We start from the raw sequence: 23264 nt of genomic DNA on the forward strand, positions 1-23264 counted from the left end.
TGGGAGATGGTTTCCCTTGAAATGATCAGCCGTGGGTTGGTCCCAAGTAAGTACAGTCCGCACAATGTTCTAGGTGGGATGACAGTATTCTAGCATTTACTTTGTTTATCGTGGAATAATGTACTGTTATGTTAATAATATTTTCTAACATCATTTAAAGGCAACAAGTCAAACCCATTTGTCGTCCATCCCAGTTACCATAGTTGGGCTCCGTGGATTGGTCCTCACACAAGAGATAGGGATGTTGTACTCAACACTGAATACAAAGAAGTGTATTCTGCTTGTAGTGCAAAGGAGGAATCTGAGTTTAACCTCACAGAGGACCGACTGACTGATGAACTTCTTAAGCTCAAGGTACTGAACTTAAGTCAATTTTTGTCAGTTTTGTCAAAGATGTGTGTTTTTGAACCACGCCAGACCAACTATACTAATGTTCATTATAGATGGAAGCTGTGCGTGCTCTGTGCCGACAGTGTGGCATAGACCCCAAAGGCTCACGGATGGACCTGGTAACGAGACTTCAACAAGAAATGAAGAACAGAGCGAGTTATGATAAGGTGTTTTCACAGATCTGGGGAGCTTCTGGTAAGTTGTGTTCTATTACTGAGAGACCGTTTTTACAGACAGTTCTTAGTTTCATTACTTGGAATGGTTGCACTCTGATTTACAGTTTCCTTAAACAGGTGGATGGGCTGTGGTCACCTGTCCTTGTGCTGTGGTGTATGGTGTTAAGTTCAACATAAGGGCTGAGAGCCCCCGGGACTTTGCTGACCTTTTATTGTCGATGAAACATTTTCCAAACATTGTATTATATGATTTTGCGAGAGGGTTGGCAACACATACCAACCTAAGAGATCCAGAATCATTACCCTTCAAACCTCATGGGGGTAGGTTACTTGAGCCTACTGAAGATAACATCAGATGTGCCACTACTGGACAGATAAAAGTGAGCTTGCCATGGCTAGTCACCAAGAAGCCAGTTCCTGATGAAAATGGCCACCCTATAACTGGATCGTCTGAGCATTATGCTCTTTATGATAGATTTCATGAGGCAAACTCAAAAGATGCCAGGGATGTCTTGCGAAAGGTGGAACTGGTCCCAGAGTTACGTGGTTGGATCAACAGCCCGTGTGCTGAACAGCTCTTTGCTGGAATGAGGAAAAACAATCATTTTCTCAACATGATGACTCCCTCATCGCATGTCTTTTTGATGCGAAATATTTTGTGTCACTACAACAATGCTAGAAATTCAAGAACCATAGAAAGCATGAAGAAGAGATTGGGCAAAGGAGTGGACATACAGTTAAATTCCAATGGTCAGACAGTTTTGGGTATGTATTCCACCCTCATTCTAAATTATTAGTGGTAATGTCATGTTTATGTCATGTTTATGTAATTTTGCTGTCCGGTGCCGTGAAGTTATATTTGTCTTTTAATTGTAGGTGATTCCTCATGTTTATTTTGCAATTTGAAAGATCATAAAGCTATAACTTACAAATCTGTCAGAAATGCTAGACAGCATAGCGTTGATGAGAAATGCATGCAGTACAACCGATTTAACTCATTCTAAATCATTTGGTTTAAAATGTGCTTTTTTGCAGCACCAGCTGAAGCACCAGCCGAACAAGCACAAACAACAACAGCAGCACCAGCTCATGGTATGACAACTGCAGCATCCCCTGGTATGAAGACAATATATATTTTTTGAGGGCCTGGTTGTACAACTTAATAAAAACCTTAACACATCCATGTTTTTTAGAATATGTATACTTATGTATGTTTGCAGTGGGTACTTGATCTGCAGCTAAATGTATACCAACCTTCAGCCACCCTAAGAAAGTGTTATATGCTTCATAAGATGGCTCAGTATCACAGAAATGTGGTGAAACACTTATTTGGTTAATATTTTCATGCATGGTCTGATATGTATGACAGGAGATCTACCAGTGTGCAGTGATGACTGCTGGGGACTACCACATCTGGAGCACACAAGTGCCCGATCGGAAATCAGAGACTCAGAGGTGCATGTTTTATGTTTTGTTCCTCCGTATTTGTTTGTTTGTTTATATATTGATTGACTCATTTGATTGATTGCCGCATGGGCTCTCTTAGTCGCAAATTTGGAAACCATTTAACAATTGGCAACCATTTCATGTAATACAGTTGTCATTGTTTATGGGTGTTATAACTTTTAACATCTAATGTATCGGTTATTATATTATTTATAACTTGGAAACAAACTATTCATTAATCAGTAATACAATTCCTTTTGTGTCATACTTTTTAAATATTTTCTGTGATGCCTCGTAGTGCATGGCATATAAGTGAAGTGATTAGTTGTCATTGACACACCACAGCACACAGTGCACAACAACAAAATGTGTACTCTGCATTTAACCTATATGACACCATGACATTGCAGAGGAGAGCAGTGCTTGGGGGTGGTACCTTGCTCAGGGTACTTCAGTGGCACCTTTCGATTACAAGTGCACTTCCCTATCCATTAGGCCACCACTGACCCTATTACAAACAGCAGCATAATTTAATGGAGTCAGATTAATTGGTCTTAGTGATCTGATCTGAAGGTGGGGATTAGGGTTGTAACGGTATGAGATTTTCACGGTATGATAATCGTCTCAGAAAATATCACGGTTTCGTGGTATACGGTATTAAACTATCATTATTATTAGTATAATCATCAGCTACAATGACCCTTAAATGAATAAAAAGAGATATGGTTTTTGGATGAACATGGTTTATTGTAACAAACTTTTTTTTAATGAAAATAAAAAAAACTTATGGAAGTATGAGTCTAACTTTTGGGGGAAAAATAAATAAAATAAAGCTGCGCATCTCCCATTTGAACAAAATAAGGAATAAGTTATTTCTCTTTATATTAGACAAGAATAAATCAAACTGTCCTTCCTCTTTAACAGCATATATGGGAGAGCAATATGTGCAGGGTCATGTTTGTTAATATTTTCCTGAGATTATCATAGCAGCATGCATTTCTTTGCTTTTTTTCAGGTCAGATTATGATGAAGAAATGTAAGCATGTTGAGATTTTCAGGGCTCAATCTTGACCGCTGAGGTGAGAGAATGTGTCCACTTGTACTAAACACCTATGAGTTTTCAGTTAGTGTATTTGATGATTATTCTTTTAAATAAAATTATAAAGTGATCATTAAGTGTTCTCTTGAGAGTAGCTCTGGATATGTTCATGTGTTCACGTCTTCACATAGTGAATGAGACAGCAGACGCTTTAAAAACCATGACCATCATGCAGTGGCGGTTTTAGGCATGGGCGAACGGGGCAGCCGCCCGGGGCGGCACTTTTTCATGTCACGTGGGGGGCGGCACACGAACTTGGAGGAAAACAAAAATAATCTAAATAAAGCGTTTTTCTAGAGGATGGGCGAGCGGAGACGATAAGGGATGAAGTTGGGAGGGCGCCGGGAGGGATTCTATGGGGGGCGGCACACGAACCTGGAGGACAAAATAATCATCTGTGCCGCTGTGTGTGTGTGTGTGTGTGTGTGTGTGTGTGTGTGTGTGTGTGTGGTGTGGGGGGGGGGGGGGTAGTTGGTTAATGAGCAAGCGGCAGCCTTTTTGCGCTGTATATTCACAGACGCACATCGCGATTTAATTTGCTGCACAGCTATATTTTGATTTATTCATCCATCTATCTATCAAATCGGACATTTTACGTGGCATCTGAATTATACTGTAATTGACTCCAATTACATGACTGGATTCCGGGATTCCCTCTGCATCACAGAAATAATACGGCTTTAAGTTATAAATGGAACTTACCTTTATCTTCACGGAGGGATGGTGTTCGCGAATATGGGAGAACATGTTCGACGTATTTCCTCCTTTTGCGGCCACTGTTCGTCCACATTTCTTGCAAACTGGATATCCACCCCACGATCATTTTTCGGATACCCAAAATATTCCCATACTGCAGATTTTAATTTTTTTTTCGGCAGGAAATAGAGATTAGAATTTGCAGCCACTATCGGACATTTTCGCCGCTGTGCATTTATGGGTGGAGTCTAAGCAGTAAAGCGGAAAGAAGTTGCATATACACAGCAGCGCAGGTGAGATCTGGTTTCTTTTTTTTTTTTCCAAACCGCGGATAGGCAAATGTGCATGATATGATAATCGTACATGTCAATATCACAATAAACCGCCATACCGGTATACCGTTACAACCCTAGTGGGGATTGATACACCTTACAAAGTTGATGCTGTAATATTTATCACTCTGATGCATTGTTCTGACCCATATGCATATAAGCCTTTCAGTCTGACAAGCTGGTAGTATCATGACTGCCTTTTTCCAGGTCTGGTGCCCAACGTGATCAAATTGTTTTACACCTGTGCCCTCAGGTGGAGTCAACTCTATGTGATACCATTACAATATGTCATAGTTTTACAATAGTTGTGACAATATAATTTCTTTTAGGAAAATTCAATGTGTTGAAAGCACAGATGGTAGAGGAGGAGGAATGGGTTCCATCTCCATTGAACAGGTATTTATGTAGCTGATCTTACAGCTGAACCTGCTGTTTTTCTCTTTTTTTCTCTGTGCTTACTGTGCTGTACCCTACAAAAATGTGAAAACAATGAGCTTCATTTTAAGCAGTTGGAGTTGGAATGTAGAAGTCATGCTATTTTTGTCTGTTTTTGTTATATTACAGAACTATTGTAAAATAATATTTGCATGCTTGTATGATTTCTTTCACAGATCCCCCTCGACGTCCTGGAGGATATCCTTTTAGAAGTAGTCCTGTTCGAGGGTGACAAAGCTTTTTTAAAGCTGTCACTTGTTTGTCACCTTTTTTTGGGACTTAGTCGGAAGGGAAACATTCCGTGCCCGAGCGCATTTTCAGTGGCTTGACAGTAGGTATAAAACATATTATGATATTTGAATACCCTTTGAGTTAGGATGTTTGTATTCCCATTAACAAGGGATTTTACTCTAATGAATCATTCTTAAATTTGAAACCTACAGGTGTAGTCCCATGGAAACTGTACAGTGCGGCCTATCAAGCACAATTCCGACGATTGTATCGCCTGGAATGCTGCCAGCACTGTCTAGAGACTTATAAGAACAGCTTACCAGGTATGCATACTGTGTAAGAATGTTGACAATTGTTGCTGAAGTCAGTGGTTGCAAAAAGAAAGTCACCAGAACAATTTATTGTGTGTCAGGTCCTGAATATTTTCTTGAAAGTATGCAATGAAAAACATTGTTGCTCTGTTTTGATACTAAGTATGCTTGCTTATTATTTATTGTCCCATAGGCTACATTGGGCGTGGAAGACGAGGGAACTTCACACAGCCTGGGTTCTGCAGCGAGTTCTGCAAACACCTTACGGAAGACTTGGGTGTGTGAATGGGTGGGTGGGTCAGTGAGTGAGTGAGTGAATGGGTGGGTATGTAAGGAAAATAGCAAATTGGATGACTTTGGAATAAAAAAATAACAGCTACTATGCCTCTGTTTCCTTGTCTACACACAGACTACACACATGACCGAACCACATTTTAAGTTTTATCAGCTTTTCATTAAAAAGCACAGTGGCACCCAATTGTGATGAGTTACTGTATGTGGAAATGAGTGGCACCTCTGTATCATTTGTGAATAATTTGTCATCTCATATCGACATTAAATCATAAGTTTATTTAATTTTAATGTTGGCACAGAAATAAGTTACAGTGCCTTTGGAAATGCAATAAAATGCTCATTTGGAAAACGTTTAACTATCCTTTGTAATTGAGTAAAATTATGATAACCGAATACTTTTATAAGGCACTGTATACTTGATTGCAATGGGTTTTATTACTTTCCGGCTATATTAATACACCAATCAATATGTTAACCAATCATCACAGACAAGCATTACATCGATATCGGATTGAAACTATATTATGGCCATCCTACAGCTACATAAACAAGGGTAAATAGTCCTACTTTCACTGTCCTGGAGAGAGAGAGCGAGAGAGACAGAGATGTAAACATGTAAGCAGCAGCAGAATAAAATAGAAATATGATTTCAGAATGTTTTACTTACTGTATGCAAATGTCATTTTCGAGAAATGTTTGGCTCGCATTATCACCAAATTGATGACAATATCACCATTTACTACAAAACTTTGAACTCAATAATTAACAAAATAATATATAAGAAATAAATTGAGAAACTAAATTTCCTGTTACAGACAATTTATCTTAAAATAGTTTGATGTTCAGAATGCTCCTCACTCCACTTCACGCAACTTTAAAACACGCAAGGACCATGTTAGGCCAAAAGCTGAACAATGTTTGTGGGCAACACTCTTGATTTCCCCAGGAGATCTAGACATAGCATATATGCTCACCTAAAGGATTATTAGGAACACCTGTTCAATTTCTCATTAATGCAATTATCTAATCAACCAATCACATGGCAGTTGCTTCAATGCATTTAGGGGTGTGGTCCTGGTCAAGACAATCTCCTGAACTCCAAACTGAATGTCAGAATGGGAAAGAAAGGTGATTTAAGCAATTTTGAGCGTGGCATAGTTGTTGGTGCCAGACGGGCCGGTCTGAGTATTTCACAATCTGCTCAGTTACTGGGATTTTCACGCACAACCATTTCTAGGGTTTACAAAGAATGGTGTGCAAAGGGAAAAACATCCAGTATGCGGCAGTCCCGTTGGGCGAAAATGCCTTGTTGATGCTAGAGGTCAGAGGAGAATGGTCCGACTGATTCAAGCTGATAGAAGAGCAACTGAAAGTCCAAAAACCAACTGAGTGGTTGGCTGAAATAACCACTCGTTACAACCGAGGTATGCAGCAAAGCATTTGTGAAGCCACAACACGCACAACCTTGAGGCGGATGGGCTACAACAGCAGAAGACCCCACCGGGTACCACTCATCTCCACTACAAATAGGAAAAAGAGGCTACAATTTGCACGAGCTCACCAAAATTGGACAGTTGAAGACTGGAAAAATGTTGCCTGGTCTGATGAGTCTCGATTTCTGTTGAGACATTCAAATGGTAGAGTCAGAATTTGGCGTAAACAGAATGAGAACATGGATCCATCATGCCTTGTTACCACTGTGCAGGCTGCTGGTGGTGGTGTAATGGTGTGGGGGATGTTTTCTTGGCACACTTTAGGCCCCTTAGTGCCAATTGGGCATCGTTTAAATGCCACGGCCTACCTGAGCATTGTTTCTGACCATGTCCATCCCTTTATGACCACCATGTACCCATCCTCTGATGGCTACTTCCAGCAGGATAATGCACCATGTCACAAAGCTCGAATCATTTCAAATTGATTTCTTGAACATGACAGTGAGTTCACTGTACTACAATGGCCCCAACAGTCACCAGATCTCAACCCAATAGAGCATCTTCGGGATGTGTTGGAACGGGAGCTTCGTGCCCTGGATGTGCATCCCACAAATCTCCATCAACTGCAAGATGCTATCCTATCAATATGGGCCAACATTTCTAAAGAATGCTTTCAGCACCTTGTTGAATCAATGCCACGTAGAATTAAGGCAGTTCTGAAGGCGAAAGGGGGTCAAACACCATATTAGTATGGTGTTCCTAATAATCCTTTAGGTGAGTGTATGTGTGTATGTGCACAATGAATGAATGGAATAAGCTGCTACAGTTACATTGAACCATGTGCTTGTGCTCATGTGCACAAGCACACACACACACACACACACACACGCCGATGGGCTTTAAAGTTTAACTTTAGGTTTGTGAAAGCAGACATAATTATTTCTGTCAGGACCTCGATGTGTATCCAAGCCCCAAAAACACACTAACTCAGGCGTTCACGCAACTTATCGCGAAAAACCAGACAGAAATAGACTTGAAAATTTTAAAGAAAAGACATTAGCGGTTTTTGTTAATGTTTAAAGGTATAAAAAAAAAACCTTTGCTGCCTTTCTTAAATGGCTAGAAAACATTGCCTCAACACTATTAAACACGGAATCCGCTGTTTGTAAACGGTCCGCATTTTACCCTCACCGCTAAAATAGTTGTGCTTGTTTCACACTTTCTCTTGTTTCGCTTGGGTATGCCTCTACTTAAATATTGTGTCTCTAGTTAAAAGTTTGGGACCTGTGTCTCATTCACATAGGCTTTCACATATGCAAATTGCCACCCCTCTTCTGGGCTAATGCCGTACGCTCATTTTGACAACGAATTGCCAGCGTTATTCGTTTATTTTTTTTGTCTAAAATGTTTATTATTCACATTGGTAGAAAAGTGCTTCAATACTTTAAAAAAAGGTCATGGTTTATTTGAAATAACTGGGCACTCCGTTTGTTGCTGCCATATTTTGAAATGGGTTGTCTAAGGAATCCTTATTCTTTGTTTGATGCCCCGGTTTCGGGTAAACATCCGCGACGGTTTATGACTACACCACATGGCCAAAGTGGCCTGCGAACGGACGATCACCCTGATAACAAAATACAACTAAATACATCTTTGTCAGGATGTGGGGCGGGGCAGGTCTATGACATTCGGGCTAAATGGGGGCAATAGCTTGGGGAGCCAGCCTATCTCAAAGCCTGTGGCCTGTTTGATTCTACCCCATGTTTCCTCCGTGTATGTCCGCTGTGATATGCTTAACAGACACGTTTGATGGCATTATTCTAACATAGCATGTTGCTAAATACCGCTCACTAGTTCCTACAGCTATTAAATGTATTTAAATGAAATCGGGGCATCTTGTTTAGAATAAAACTAAGAAAATACAGGAGATCGATCTTTCGCGTGTGTTGCTGCCGCCGCCATTTTGAAAGGCGCGTCTGCGTCACTGCGCATGCGCAAGCTTCGCATCCCATAAGGCAGTTATTTCGCCCGCATTGTTCAAACGAGTGGCACGCGCCTGGCCCTGCTCCTTGGATAATGGCAGCCTAGATCACGCTAGCTTTGTGCTACGCTGACGGGACCCAGAGCCGCTATGGATGGATCTTCGCCTTTGGTGAAGTGTTTTTTTTTCTCTTTGACATTGAAATAAAACTGTTAAACTGATTACGGCTTTTTCTCATTTTTAAAAACTTGGGCTAAAGTAGTTGTGCTTGTTTCACACTTTCTCTTGTTTCGCTTGGGTATGCCTCTACTTAAATATTGTGTCTCTAGTTAAAAGTTTTGGACCTGTGTCTCATTCACATAGGCTTTCACATATGCAAATTGCCACCCCTCTTCTGGGCTAATGCCGTACGCTCATTTTGACAACGAATTACCAGCGTTATTCGTTGATTTTTTTTGTCTAAAATGTTTATTATTCACATTGGTAGAAAAGTGCTTCAATACTTTAAAAAAAAGGTCATGGTTTATTTGAAATAACTGGGCACTCCGTTTGTTGCTGCCATATTTTGAAATGGGTTGTCTAAGGAATCCTTATTCTTTGTTTGATGCCCCGGTTTCGGGTAAACATCCGCGACGGTTTATGACTACACCACATGGCCAAAGTGGCCTGCGAACGGACGATCACCCTGATAACAAAATACAACTAAATACATCTTTGTCAGGATGTGGGGGGGGGGGAGAGGTCTATGACATTCGGGCTAAATGGGGGCAATAGCTTGGGGAGCCAGCCTATCTCAAAGCCTGTGGCCTGTTTGATTCTACCCCATGTTTCCTCCGTGTATGTCCGCTGTGATATGCTTAACAGACACGTTTGATGGCATTATTCTAACATAGCATGTTGCTAAATACCGCTCACTAGTTCCTACAGCTATTAAATGTATTTAAATGAAATCGGGGCATCTTGTTTAGAATAAAACTAAGAAAATACAGGAGATCGATCTTTCGCGGGTGTTGCTGCCGCCGCCATTTTGAAAGGCGCGTCTGCGTCACTGCGCATGCGCAAGCTTCGCATCCCATAAGGCAGTTATTTCGCCCGCATTGTTCAAACGGGTGGCACGCGCCTGGCCCTGCTCCTTGGATAATGGCAGCCTAGATCACGCTAGCTTTGTGCTACGCTGACGGGACCCAGAGCCGCTATGGATGGATCTTCGCCTTTGGTGAAGTGTTTTTTTTTCTCTTTGACATTGAAATAAAACTGTTAAACTGATTACGGCTTTTTCTCATTTTTAAAAACTTGGGCTAAAGTAGTTGTGCTTGTTTCACACTTTCTCTTGTTTCGCTTGGGTATGCCTCTACTTAAATATTGTGTCTCTAGTTAAAAGTTTTGGACCTGTGTCTCATTCACATAGGGCTTTCACATATGCAAATTGCCACCCCTCTTCTGGGCTAATGCCGTACGCTCATTTTGACAACGAATTACCAGCGTTATTCGTTGATTTTTTTTGTCTAAAATGTTTATTATTCACATTGGTAGAAAAGTGCTTCAATACTTTAAAAAAAAGGTCATGGTTTATTTGAAATAACTGGGCACTCCGTTTGTTGCTGCCATATTTTGAAATGGGTTGTCTAAGGAATCCTTATTCTTTGTTTGATGCCCCGGTTTCGGGTAAACATCCGCGACGGTTTATGACTACACCACATGGCCAAAGTGGCCTGCGAACGGACGATCACCCTGATAACAAAATACAACTAAATACATCTTTGTCAGGATGTGGGGGGGGGGGAGAGGTCTATGACATTCGGGCTAAATGGGGGCAATAGCTTGGGGAGCCAGCCTATCTCAAAGCCTGTGGCCTGTTTGATTCTACCCCATGTTTCCTCCGTGTATGTCCGCTGTGATATGCTTAACAGACACGTTTGATGGCATTATTCTAACATAGCATGTTGCTAAATACCGCTCACTAGTTCCTACAGCTATTAAATGTATTTAAATGAAATCGGGGCATCTTGTTTAGAATAAAACTAAGAAAATACAGGAGATCGATCTTTCGCGGGTGTTGCTGCCGCCGCCATTTTGAAAGGCGCGTCTGCGTCACTGCGCATGCGCAAGCTTCGCATCCCATAAGGCAGTTATTTCGCCCGCATTGTTCAAACGGGTGGCACGCGCCTGGCCCTGCTCCTTGGATAATGGCAGCCTAGATCACGCTAGCTTTGTGCTACGCTGACGGGACCCAGAGTCGCTATGGATGGATCTTCGCCTTTGGTGAAGTGTTTTTTTTTCTCTTTGACATTGAAATAAAACTGTTAAACTGATTACGGCTTTTTCTCATTTTTAAAAACTTGGGCTAAAGTAGTTGTGCTTGTTTCACACTTTCTCTTGTTTCGCTTGGGTATGCCTCTACTTAAATATTGTGTCTCTAGTTAAAAGTTTTGGACCTGTGTCTCATTCACATAGGCTTTCACATATGCAAATTGCCACCCCTCTTCTGGGCTAATGCCGTACGCTCATTTTGACAACGAATTACCAGCGTTATTCGTTGATTTTTTTTGTCTAAAATGTTTATTATTCACATTGGTAGAAAAGTGCTTCAATACTTTAAAAAAAAGGTCATGGTTTATTTGAAATAACTGGGCACTCCGTTTGTTGCTGCCATATTTTGAAATGGGTTGTCTAAGGAATCCTTATTCTTTGTTTGATGCCCCGGTTTCGGGTAAACATCCGCGACGGTTTATGACTACACCACATGGCCAAAGTGGCCTGCGAACGGACGATCACCCTGATAACAAAATACAACTAAATACATCTTTGTCAGGATGTGGGGGGGGGGGGGAGGTCTATGACATTCGGGCTAAATGGGGGCAATAGCTTGGGGAGCCAGCCTATCTCAAAGCCTGTGGCCTGTTTGATTCTACCCCATGTTTCCTCCGTGTATGTCCGCTGTGATATGCTTAACAGACACGTTTGATGGCATTATTCTAACATAGCATGTTGCTAAATACCGCTCACTAGTTCCTACAGCTATTAAATGTATTTAAATGAAATCGGGGCATCTTGTTTAGAATAAAACTAAGAAAATACAGGAGATCGATCTTTCGCGTGTGTTGCTGCCGCCGCCATTTTGAAAGGCGCGTCTGCGTCACTGCGCATGCGCAAGCTTCGCATCCCATAAGGCAGTTATTTCGCCCGCATTGTTCAAACGGGTGGCACGCGCCTGGCCCTGCTCCTTGGATAATGGCAGCCTAGATCACGCTAGCTTTGTGCTACGCTGACGGGACCCAGAGCCGCTATGGATGGATCTTCGCCTTTGGTGAAGTGTTTTTTTTTCTCTTTGACATTGAAATAAAACTGTTAAACTGATTACGGCTTTTTCTCATTTTTAAAAACTTGGGCTAAAGTAGTTGTGCTTGTTTCACACTTTCTCTTGTTTCGCTTGGGTATGCCTCTACTTAAATATTGTGTCTCTAGTTAAAAGTTTTGGACCTGTGTCTCATTCACATAGGGCTTTCACATATGCAAATTGCCACCCCTCTTCTGGGCTAATGCCGTACGCTCATTTTGACAACGAATTACCAGCGTTATTCGTTGATTTTTTTTGTCTAAAATGTTTATTATTCACATTGGTAGAAAAGTGCTTCAATACTTTAAAAAAAAGGTCATGGTTTATTTGAAATAACTGGGCACTCCGTTTGTTGCTGCCATATTTTGAAATGGGTTGTCTAAGGAATCCTTATTCTTTGTTTGATGCCCCGGTTTCGGGTAAACATCCGCGACGGTTTATGACTACACCACATGGCCAAAGTGGCCTGCGAACGGACGATCACCCTGATAACAAAATACAACTAAATACATCTTTGTCAGGATGTGGGGGGGGGGGAGGTCTATGACATTCGGGCTAAATGGGGGCAATAGCTTGGGGAGCCAGCCTATCTCAAAGCCTGTGGCCTGTTTGATTCTACCCCATGTTTCCTCCGTGTATGTCCGCTGTGATATGCTTAACAGACACGTTTGATGGCATTATTCTAACATAGCATGTTGCTAAATACCGCTCACTAGTTCCTACAGCTATTAAATGTATTTAAATGAAATCGGGGCATCTTGTTTAGAATAAAACTAAGAAAATACAGGAGATCGATCTTTCGCGTGTGTTGCTGCCGCCGCCATTTTGAAAGGCGCGTCTGCGTCACTGCGCATGCGCAAGCTTCGCATCCCATAAGGCAGTTATTTCGCCCGCATTGTTCAAACGGGTGGCACGCGCCTGGCCCTGCTCCTTGGATAATGGCAGCCTAGATCACGCTAGCTTTGTGCTACGCTGACGGGACCCAGAGCCGCTATGGATGGATCTTCGCCTTTGGTGAAGTGTTTTTTTTTCTCTTTGACATTGAAATAAAACTGTTAAACTGATTACGGCTTTTTCTCATTTTTAAAAACTTGGGCTAAAGTAGTTGTGCTTGTTTCACACTTTCTCTTGTTTCGCTTGGGTATGCCTCTACTTAAATATTGTGTCTCTAGTTAAAAGTTTTGGACCTGTGTCTCATTCACATAGGCTTTCACATATGCAAATTGCCACCCCTCTTCTGGGCTAATGCCGTACGCTCATTTTGACAACGAATTACCAGCGTTATTCGTTGATTTTTTTTTGTCTAAAATGTTTATTATTCACATTGGTAGAAAAGTGCTTCAATACTTTAAAAAAAAGGTCATGGTTTATTTGAAATAACTGGGCACTCCGTTTGTTGCTGCCATATTTTGAAATGGGTTGTCTAAGGAATCCTTATTCTTTGTTTGATGCCCCGGTTTCGGGTAAACATCCGCGACGGTTTATGACTACACCACATGGCCAAAGTGGCCTGCGAACGGACGATCACCCTGATAACAAAATACAACTAAATACATCTTTGTCAGGATGTGGGGGGGGGGGAGGTCTATGACATTCGGGCTAAATGGGGGCAATAGCTTGGGGAGCCAGCCTATCTCAAAGCCTGTGGCCTGTTTGATTCTACCCCATGTTTCCTCCGTGTATGTCCGCTGTGATATGCTTAACAGACACGTTTGATGGCATTATTCTAACATAGCATGTTGCTAAATACCGCTCACTAGTTCCTACAGCTATTAAATGTATTTAAATGAAATCGGGGCATCTTGTTTAGAATAAAACTAAGAAAATACAGGAGATCGATCTTTCGCGTGTGTTGCTGCCGCCGCCATTTTGAAAGGCGCGTCTGCGTCACTGCGCATGCGCAAGCTTCGCATCCCATAAGGCAGTTATTTCGCCCGCATTGTTCAAACGGGTGGCACGCGCCTGGCCCTGCTCCTTGGATAATGGCAGCCTAGATCACGCTAGCTTTGTGCTACGCTGACGGGACCCAGAGCCGCTATGGATGGATCTTCGCCTTTGGTGAAGTGTTTTTTTTTCTCTTTGACATTGAAATAAAACTGTTAAACTGATTACGGCTTTTTCTCATTTTTAAAAACTTGGGCTAAAGTAGTTGTGCTTGTTTCACACTTTCTCTTGTTTCGCTTGGGTATGCCTCTACTTAAATATTGTGTCTCTAGTTAAAAGTTTTGGACCTGTGTCTCATTCACATAGGCTTTCACATATGCAAATTGCCACCCCTCTTCTGGGCTAATGCCGTACGCTCATTTTGACAACGAATTACCAGCGTTATTCGTTGATTTTTTTTTGTCTAAAATGTTTATTATTCACATTGGTAGAAAAGTGCTTCAATACTTTAAAAAAAAGGTCATGGTTTATTTGAAATAACTGGGCACTCCGTTTGTTGCTGCCATATTTTGAAATGGGTTGTCTAAGGAATCCTTATTCTTTGTTTGATGCCCCGGTTTCGGGTAAACATCCGCGACGGTTTATGACTACACCACATGGCCAAAATGGCCTGCGAACGGACGATCACCCTGATAACAAAATACAACTAAATACATCTTTGTCAGGATGTGGGGGGGGGGAGAGGTCTATGACATTCGGGCTAAATGGGGGCAATAGCTTGGGGAGCCAGCCTATCTCAAAGCCTGTGGCCTGTTTGATTCTACCCCATGTTTCCTCCGTGTATGTCCGCTGTAATATGCTTAACAGACACGTTTGATGGCATTATTCTAACATAGCATGTTGCTAAATACCGCTCACTAGTTCCTACAGCTATTAAATTTATTTAAATGAAATCGGGGCATCTTGTTTAGAATAAAACTAAGAAAATACAGGAGATCGATCTTTCGCGTGTGTTGCTGCCGCCGCCATTTTGAAAGGCGCGTCTGCGTCACTGCGCATGCGCAAGCTTCGCATCCCATAAGGCAGTTATTTCGCCCGCATTGTTCAAACGGGTGGCACGCGCCTGGCCCTGCTCCTTGGATAATGGCAGCCTAGATCACGCTAGCTTTGTGCTACGCTGACGGGACCCAGAGCCGCTATGGATGGATCTTCGCCTTTGGTGAAGTGTTTTTTTTTCTCTTTGACATTGAAATAAAACTGTTAAACTGATTACGGCTTTTTCTCATTTTTAAAAACTTGGGCTAAAGTAGTTGTGCTTGTTTCACACTTTCTCTTGTTTCGCTTGGGTATGCCTCTACTTAAATATTGTGTCTCTAGTTAAAAGTTTTGGACCTGTGTCTCATTCACATAGGCTTTCACATATGCAAATTGCCACCCCTCTTCTGGGCTAATGCCGTACGCTCATTTTGACAACGAATTACCAGCGTTATTCGTTGATTTTTTTTGTCTAAAATGTTTATTATTCACATTGGTAGAAAAGTGCTTCAATACTTTAAAAAAAAGGTCATGGTTTATTTGAAATAACTGGGCACTCCGTTTGTTGCTGCCATATTTTGAAATGGGTTGTCTAAGGAATCCTTATTCTTTGTTTGATGCCCCGGTTTCGGGTAAACATCCGCGACGGTTTATGACTACACCACATGGCCAAAGTGGCCTGCGAACGGACGATCACCCTGATAACAAAATACAACTAAATACATCTTTGTCAGGATGTGGGGGGGGGGGAGAGGTCTATGACATTCGGGCTAAATGGGGGCAATAGCTTGGGGAGCCAGCCTATCTCAAAGCCTGTGGCCTGTTTGATTCTACCCCATGTTTCCTCCGTGTATGTCCGCTGTGATATGCTTAACAGACACGTTTGATGGCATTATTCTAACATAGCATGTTGCTAAATACCGCTCACTAGTTCCTACAGCTATTAAATGTATTTAAATGAAATCGGGGCATCTTGTTTAGAATAAAACTAAGAAAATACAGGAGATCGATCTTTCGCGTGTGTTGCTGCCGCCGCCATTTTGAAAGGCGCGTCTGCGTCACTGCGCATGCGCAAGCTTCGCATCCCATAAGGCAGTTATTTCGCCCGCATTGTTCAAACGGGTGGCACGTGCCTGGCCCTGCTCCTTGGATAATGGCAGCCTAGATCACGCTAGCTTTGTGCTACACTGACGGGACCCAGAGCCGCTATGGATGGATCTTCGCCTTTGGTGAAGTGTTTTTTTTTCTCTTTGACATTGAAATAAAACTGTTAAACTGATTACGGCTTTTTCTCATTTTTAAAAACTTGGGCTAAAGTAGTTGTGCTTGTTTCACACTTTCTCTTGTTTCGCTTGGGTATGCCTCTACTTAAATATTGTGTCTCTAGTTAAAAGTTTTGGACCTGTGTCTCATTCACATAGGCTTTCACATATGCAAATTGCCACCCCTCTTCTGGGCTAATGCCGTACGCTCATTTTGACAACGAATTACCAGCGTTATTCGTTGATTTTTTTTGTCTAAAATGTTTATTATTCACATTGATAGAAAAGTGCTTCAATACTTTAAAAAAAAGGTCATGGTTTATTTGAAATAACTGGGCACTCCGTTTGTTGCTGCCATATTTTGAAATGGGTTGTCTAAGGAATCCTTATTCTTTGTTTGATGCCCCGGTTTCGGGTAAACATCCGCGACGGTTTATGACTACACCACATGGCCAAAGTGGCCTGCGAACGGACGATCACCCTGATAACAAAATACAACTAAATACATCTTTGTCAGGATGTGGGGGGGGGGAGAGGTCTATGACATTCGGGCTAAATGGGGGCAATAGCTTGGGGAGCCAGCCTATCTCAAAGCCTGTGGCCTGTTTGATTCTACCCCATGTTTCCTCCGTGTATGTCCGCTGTGATATGCTTAACAGACACGTTTGATGGCATTATTCTAACATAGCATGTTGCTAAATACCGCTCACTAGTTCCTACAGCTATTAAATGTATTTAAATGAAATCGGGGCATCTTGTTTAGAATAAAACTAAGAAAATACAGGAGATCGATCTTTCGCGTGTGTTGCTGCCGCCGCCATTTTGAAAGGCGCGTCTGCGTCACTGCGCATGCGCAAGCTTCGCATCCCATAAGGCAGTTATTTCGCCCGCATTGTTCAAACGGGTGGCACGCGCCTGGCCCTGCTCCTTGGATAATGGCAGCCTAGATCACGCTAGCTTTGTGCTACGCTGACGGGACCCAGAGCCGCTATGGATGGATCTTCGCCTTTGGTGAAGTGTTTTTTTTTCTCTTTGACATTGAAATAAAACTGTTAAACTGATTACGGCTTTTTCTCATTTTTAAAAACTTGGGCTAAAGTAGTTGTGCTTGTTTCACACTTTCTCTTGTTTCGCTTGGGTATGCCTCTACTTAAATATTGTGTCTCTAGTTAAAAGTTTTGGACCTGTGTCTCATTCACATAGGCTTTCACATATGCAAATTGCCACCCCTCTTCTGGGCTAATGCCGTACGCTCATTTTGACAACGAATTACCAGCGTTATTCGTTGATTTTTTTTGTCTAAAATGTTTATTATTCACATTGGTAGAAAAGTGCTTCAATACTTTAAAAAAAAGGTCATGGTTTATTTGAAATAACTGGGCACTCCGTTTGTTGCTGCCATATTTTGAAATGGGTTGTCTAAGGAATCCTTATTCTTTGTTTGATGCCCCGGTTTCGGGTAAACATCCGCGACGGTTTATGACTACACCACATGGCCAAAGTGGCCTGCGAACGGACGATCACCCTGATAACAAAATACAACTAAATACATCTTTGTCAGGATGTGGGGGGGGGGGAGGTCTATGACATTCGGGCTAAATGGGGGCAATAGCTTGGGGAGCCAGCCTATCTCAAAGCCTGTGGCCTGTTTGATTCTACCCCATGTTTCCTCCGTGTATGTCCGCTGTGATATGCTTAACAGACACGTTTGATGGCATTATTCTAACATAGCATGTTGCTAAATACCGCTCACTAGTTCCTACAGCTATTAAATGTATTTAAATGAAATCGGGGCATCTTGTTTAGAATAAAACTAAGAAAATACAGGAGATCGATCTTTCGCGTGTGTTGCTGCCGCCGCCATTTTGAAAGGCGCGTCTGCGTCACTGCGCATGCGCAAGCTTCGCATCCCATAAGGCAGTTATTTCGCCCGCATTGTTCAAACGAGTGGCACGCGCCTGGCCCTGCTCCTTGGATAATGGCAGCCTAGATCACGCTAGCTTTGTGCTACGCTGACGGGACCCAGAGCCGCTATGGATGGATCTTCGCCTTTGGTGAAGTGTTTTTTTTTCTCTTTGACATTGAAATAAAACTGTTAAACTGATTACGGCTTTTTCTCATTTTTAAAAACTTGGGCTAAAGTAGTTGTGCTTGTTTCACACTTTCTCTTGTTTCGCTTGGGTATGCCTCTACTTAAATATTGTGTCTCTAGTTAAAAGTTTTGGACCTGTGTCTCATTCACATAGGCTTTCACATATGCAAATTGCCACCCCTCTTCTGGGCTAATGCCGTACGCTCATTTTGACAACGAATTACCAGCGTTATTCGTTGATTTTTTTTGTCTAAAATGTTTATTATTCACATTGGTAGAAAAGTGCTTCAATACTTTAAAAAAAAGGTCATGGTTTATTTGAAATAACTGGGCACTCCGTTTGTTGCTGCCATATTTTGAAATGGGTTGTCTAAGGAATCCTTATTCTTTGTTTGATGCCCCGGTTTCGGGTAAACATCCGCGACGGTTTATGACTACACCACATGGCCAAAGTGGCCTGCGAACGGACGATCACCCTGATAACAAAATACAACTAAATACATCTTTGTCAGGATGTGGGGGGGGGGGAGAGGTCTATGACATTCGGGCTAAATGGGGGCAATAGCTTGGGGAGCCAGCCTATCTCAAAGCCTGTGGCCTGTTTGATTCTACCCCATGTTTCCTCCGTGTATGTCCGCTGTGATATGCTTAACAGACACGTTTGATGGCATTATTCTAACATAGCATGTTGCTAAATACCGCTCACTAGTTCCTACAGCTATTAAATGTATTTAAATGAAATCGGGGCATCTTGTTTAGAATAAAACTAAGAAAATACAGGAGATCGATCTTTCGCGTGTGTTGCTGCCGCCGCCATTTTGAAAGGCGCGTCTGCGTCACTGCGCATGCGCAAGCTTCGCATCCCATAAGGCAGTTATTTCGCCCGCATTGTTCAAACGGGTGGCACGCGCCTGGCCCTGCTCCTTGGATAATGGCAGCCTAGATCACGCTAGCTTTGTGCTACGCTGACGGGACCCAGAGCCGCTATGGATGGATCTTCGCCTTTGGTGAAGTGTTTTTTTTTCTCTTTGACATTGAAATAAAACTGTTAAACTGATTACGGCTTTTTCTCATTTTTAAAAACTTGGGCTAAAGTAGTTGTGCTTGTTTCACACTTTCTCTTGTTTCGCTTGGGTATGCCTCTACTTAAATATTGTGTCTCTAGTTAAAAGTTTTGGACCTGTGTCTCATTCACATAGGCTTTCACATATGCAAATTGCCACCCCTCTTCTGGGCTAATGCCGTACGCTCATTTTGACAACGAATTACCAGCGTTATTCGTTGATTTTTTTTGTCTAAAATGTTTATTATTCACATTGGTAGAAAAGTGCTTCAATACTTTAAAAAAAAGGTCATGGTTTATTTGAAATAACTGGGCACTCCGTTTGTTGCTGCCATATTTTGAAATGGGTTGTCTAAGGAATCCTTATTCTTTGTTTGATGCCCCGGTTTCGGGTAAACATCCGCGACGGTTTATGACTACACCACATGGCCAAAGTGGCCTGCGAACGGACGATCACCCTGATAACAAAATACAACTAAATACATCTTTGTCAGGATGTGGGGGGGGGGAGAGGTCTATGACATTCGGGCTAAATGGGGGCAATAGCTTGGGGAGCCAGCCTATCTCAAAGCCTGTGGCCTGTTTGATTCTACCCCATGTTTCCTCCGTGTATGTCCGCTGTGATATGCTTAACAGACACGTTTGATGGCATTATTCTAACATAGCATGTTGCTAAATACCGCTCACTAGTTCCTACAGCTATTAAATGTATTTAAATGAAATCGGGGCATCTTGTTTAGAATAAAACTAAGAAAATACAGGAGATCGATCTTTCGCGTGTGTTGCTGCCGCCGCCATTTTGAAAGGCGCGTCTGCGTCACTGCGCATGCGCAAGCTTCGCATCCCATAAGGCAGTTATTTCGCCCGCATTGTTCAAACGGGTGGCACGCGCCTGGCCCTGCTCCTTGGATAATGGCAGCCTAGATCACGCTAGCTTTGTGCTACGCTGACGGGACCCAGAGCCGCTATGGATGGATCTTCGCCTTTGGTGAAGTGTTTTTTTTTCTCTTTGACATTGAAATAAAACTGTTAAACTGATTACGGCTTTTTCTCATTTTTAAAAACTTGGGCTAAAGTAGTTGTGCTTGTTTCACACTTTCTCTTGTTTCGCTTGGGTATGCCTCTACTTAAATATTGTGTCTCTAGTTAAAATTTCCGGACTTGAAATGCCCTTAGATTCAGAACATGAGAAGGGTAACACATTGAATAGACTAAAATGAAATTGGGTATGCCTCTACTTAAATATTGTGTCTCTAGTTAAAATTTCCGGACTTGAAATGCCCTTAGATTCAGAACATGAGAAGGGTAACACATTGAATAGACTAAAATGAAATTTGAATAAATAAATCATGTATATATGTTTTGTTTTAGGGCGTAACACTAGAAAACGCAGACGGTACGTTTTGCTGCTAGGTTGTTTCTCTTTTGTTTCAGGGACCGCAGGTCTGGGCCTTATGTCCTAAAAATTATATGACAATATTGCAAAATATTTATCACAAATGCATATGTAGAAAACAGACTACGACAGGTGCTTTTGAGTTTTTCTGATTATGATGACCGAATTGTTTTATTAAGAGTTATGGAGTATGTGACCGATATATTATTAAATTACACCAACAACCTCAATGGTATTTATGTAAAAATAGTATATTATGATTGTTAATTATGCAGATGTTTAGGCTATATTATGATGCTCAGGATACTCAAGTTAATGCTGATGATATGAATGCTCTATAAGATATTTTATCGATATCACAGCCTGATAACCTTACAAGCTGCATTACTTCTGCATGCATGTTATGTTGTTAGAATGAGCGTGCACCTCAGAGTAACAGTAAGTTTACACAATGTTTTATTGTTTATGTTTTAAAGCATCCAACGCATTTACAGGCCAGTCCTGATGCAACAAGGTTTTGCCTAGACGGTGTGTTCAGATGCCCATGCTGCACTTATGCAACTGACCAACAATTCAAATTTACAACACACATTCAGAGCCACGTGAGACATGCAGTACAGCATAGAGGTAATTCCTAATGATGTTTATTGGTCTATTGATTTTGGTGGTTTTAAAACATACACATGCTTAAATGTAGAATGCACTTCTTACAATCAAGATAGACAAAATGATGTGGAGTTCCTTAGTGGGAGTCCCTGAAGTCATGTGAATATTGGTAAGCTAATTTACCTATGTTTGTGTTTTGTTTGACACTGTAACTTTCTGATCAGCTACTCCTGACCTCACTCCCCCAGTCCCGTTCTGTGTATACCTTTCTTTTCTGTTGATAGCTTTGGTCTTCATGTTGCCGTCTTGCAGGTTTCTTCATCAGCAAATGCAACAATTATTGCAGACCCACAGGACACTTTCATTGTCTTTATTGCAGCCAAACAATAATACGCAAAGACCAGTTTAAACATCATGTATCCCAATGCATCAGTGAAACCAAGCCAACCACAACGGAAGCGCATCAGTCACCTCCCGCCTCTCCTGCTCCCTCCTTTACTGCTTCTGAAGCTGCATGTCCCCCTCCCCCAGTCCCCATCCTCCACCCCTCACTTTCTTCATGTTCCTCTGATCCTGGCTCCTCAGCAGCACCAGCACTACCACCCTCTCACCCAAAGAAAGCAGAAAACAGTGAAGTGTACTAGCTGTGGCCTAATCCTTAATAGACGGAACCTACGGATACATCTTCGAAGACGTCACACTCCCATCAAAATGGACATTACGGCACAGAACCACCTCAGTGCTCAGTGTGTTGATTACACAAATGGAGTGTTTGCAGTAGCAAAGTCTTTTATAGCACCCAGCACACCAGTACGTGTCATTAAAAGGACATGGGGTCCTGAACAAAAAACAATGTGTGAGCTGGATATCTGCAGAATTAATGCAGAGTTTGCAGAGAGGTCAAACCTTCGTCCATTTGAGTGCCACCACATTCAGTCCCTCGTGTACTGCCCTCCAGCCAGAATGGACACTCCATCACTTACAGAGGATGTTTTGCAGGTGATGGTACATGACAAGTGGTTTGGGGAAGACAAAAAGGAAAGGTGTTTGGTACGTCAGAGAGAAGCAAATGATGCAGGAGTCCCGTTGTCCTGTCTGGTGACTGTGTGTGGACCCCCCTACAAAAAGCACATTTCTGTATACGAGTCAACTATCTCCTATTACAGCCGGCTTGGCAGAGTGGTGGTAAGGTACAATTCTAAAATCATTTCATGGCATTGTCCTTGCGCGAACCCAAGGCAGTCATGCATACCTAAATATGTTGCCAAGTGGCATTTATTTGAAACAGACCAGGCACTCTTCAGAAAAACCAGAAGTGTGGAGGAGAACATCACAGAACATTTTCCAATTGACATGGAAAGTTTTGACCTAGAAGAAGGAGCTCCATACTCACCTGAAGGCAAAAATCTGTCGCGGATGGTTCAATACATTTTTCATAAGAAGAAACTGCCTGCGATTTTCCCCTCAGACGTGGTCAAGACCATTCATTTCCCTGTGCACTTCATACCATCAGAAACCTTTTGCTCAGAATGTTTAGAGCCCACTCCTCTAAGCGAACCTGTGCTGATTACATCTAAGGCTAAAATCCTAACAATCACTGATGTCATAGAAGGTATGTTCTCTCTTTATTTAAATATTTATTATCGATATTTTAACATTTCATTACTCACTACATGTACTGTAAATGTCAGTGTAGCCATGACTTCCACTATCAGCAGCTTAGCCTCCTTCCCAGCAATTCACACTTGTATGCTTACTGAGAGAA

General features: G+C 42.0%; 1 long non-coding RNA gene across 1 annotated transcript; it reads left to right on the forward strand.

Moving 5' to 3' along the window:
• The first annotated feature begins 4016 nt into the window (after nt 1-4016).
• Nucleotides 4017-5433, forward strand: LOC140587011 (uncharacterized). The gene is made up of 5 exons (XR_011988773.1): nt 4017-4100; nt 4469-4535; nt 4751-4905; nt 5018-5128; nt 5310-5433. It is a non-coding gene; the product is annotated as an uncharacterized lncRNA (long non-coding RNA).
• The last annotated feature ends 17831 nt before the right edge of the window (nt 5434-23264 follow it).

Source organism: Paramormyrops kingsleyae, unplaced genomic scaffold, assembly GCF_048594095.1.
Source record: "Paramormyrops kingsleyae isolate MSU_618 unplaced genomic scaffold, PKINGS_0.4 ups123, whole genome shotgun sequence".
Lineage (NCBI taxonomy): Eukaryota > Metazoa > Chordata > Actinopteri > Osteoglossiformes > Mormyridae > Paramormyrops > Paramormyrops kingsleyae.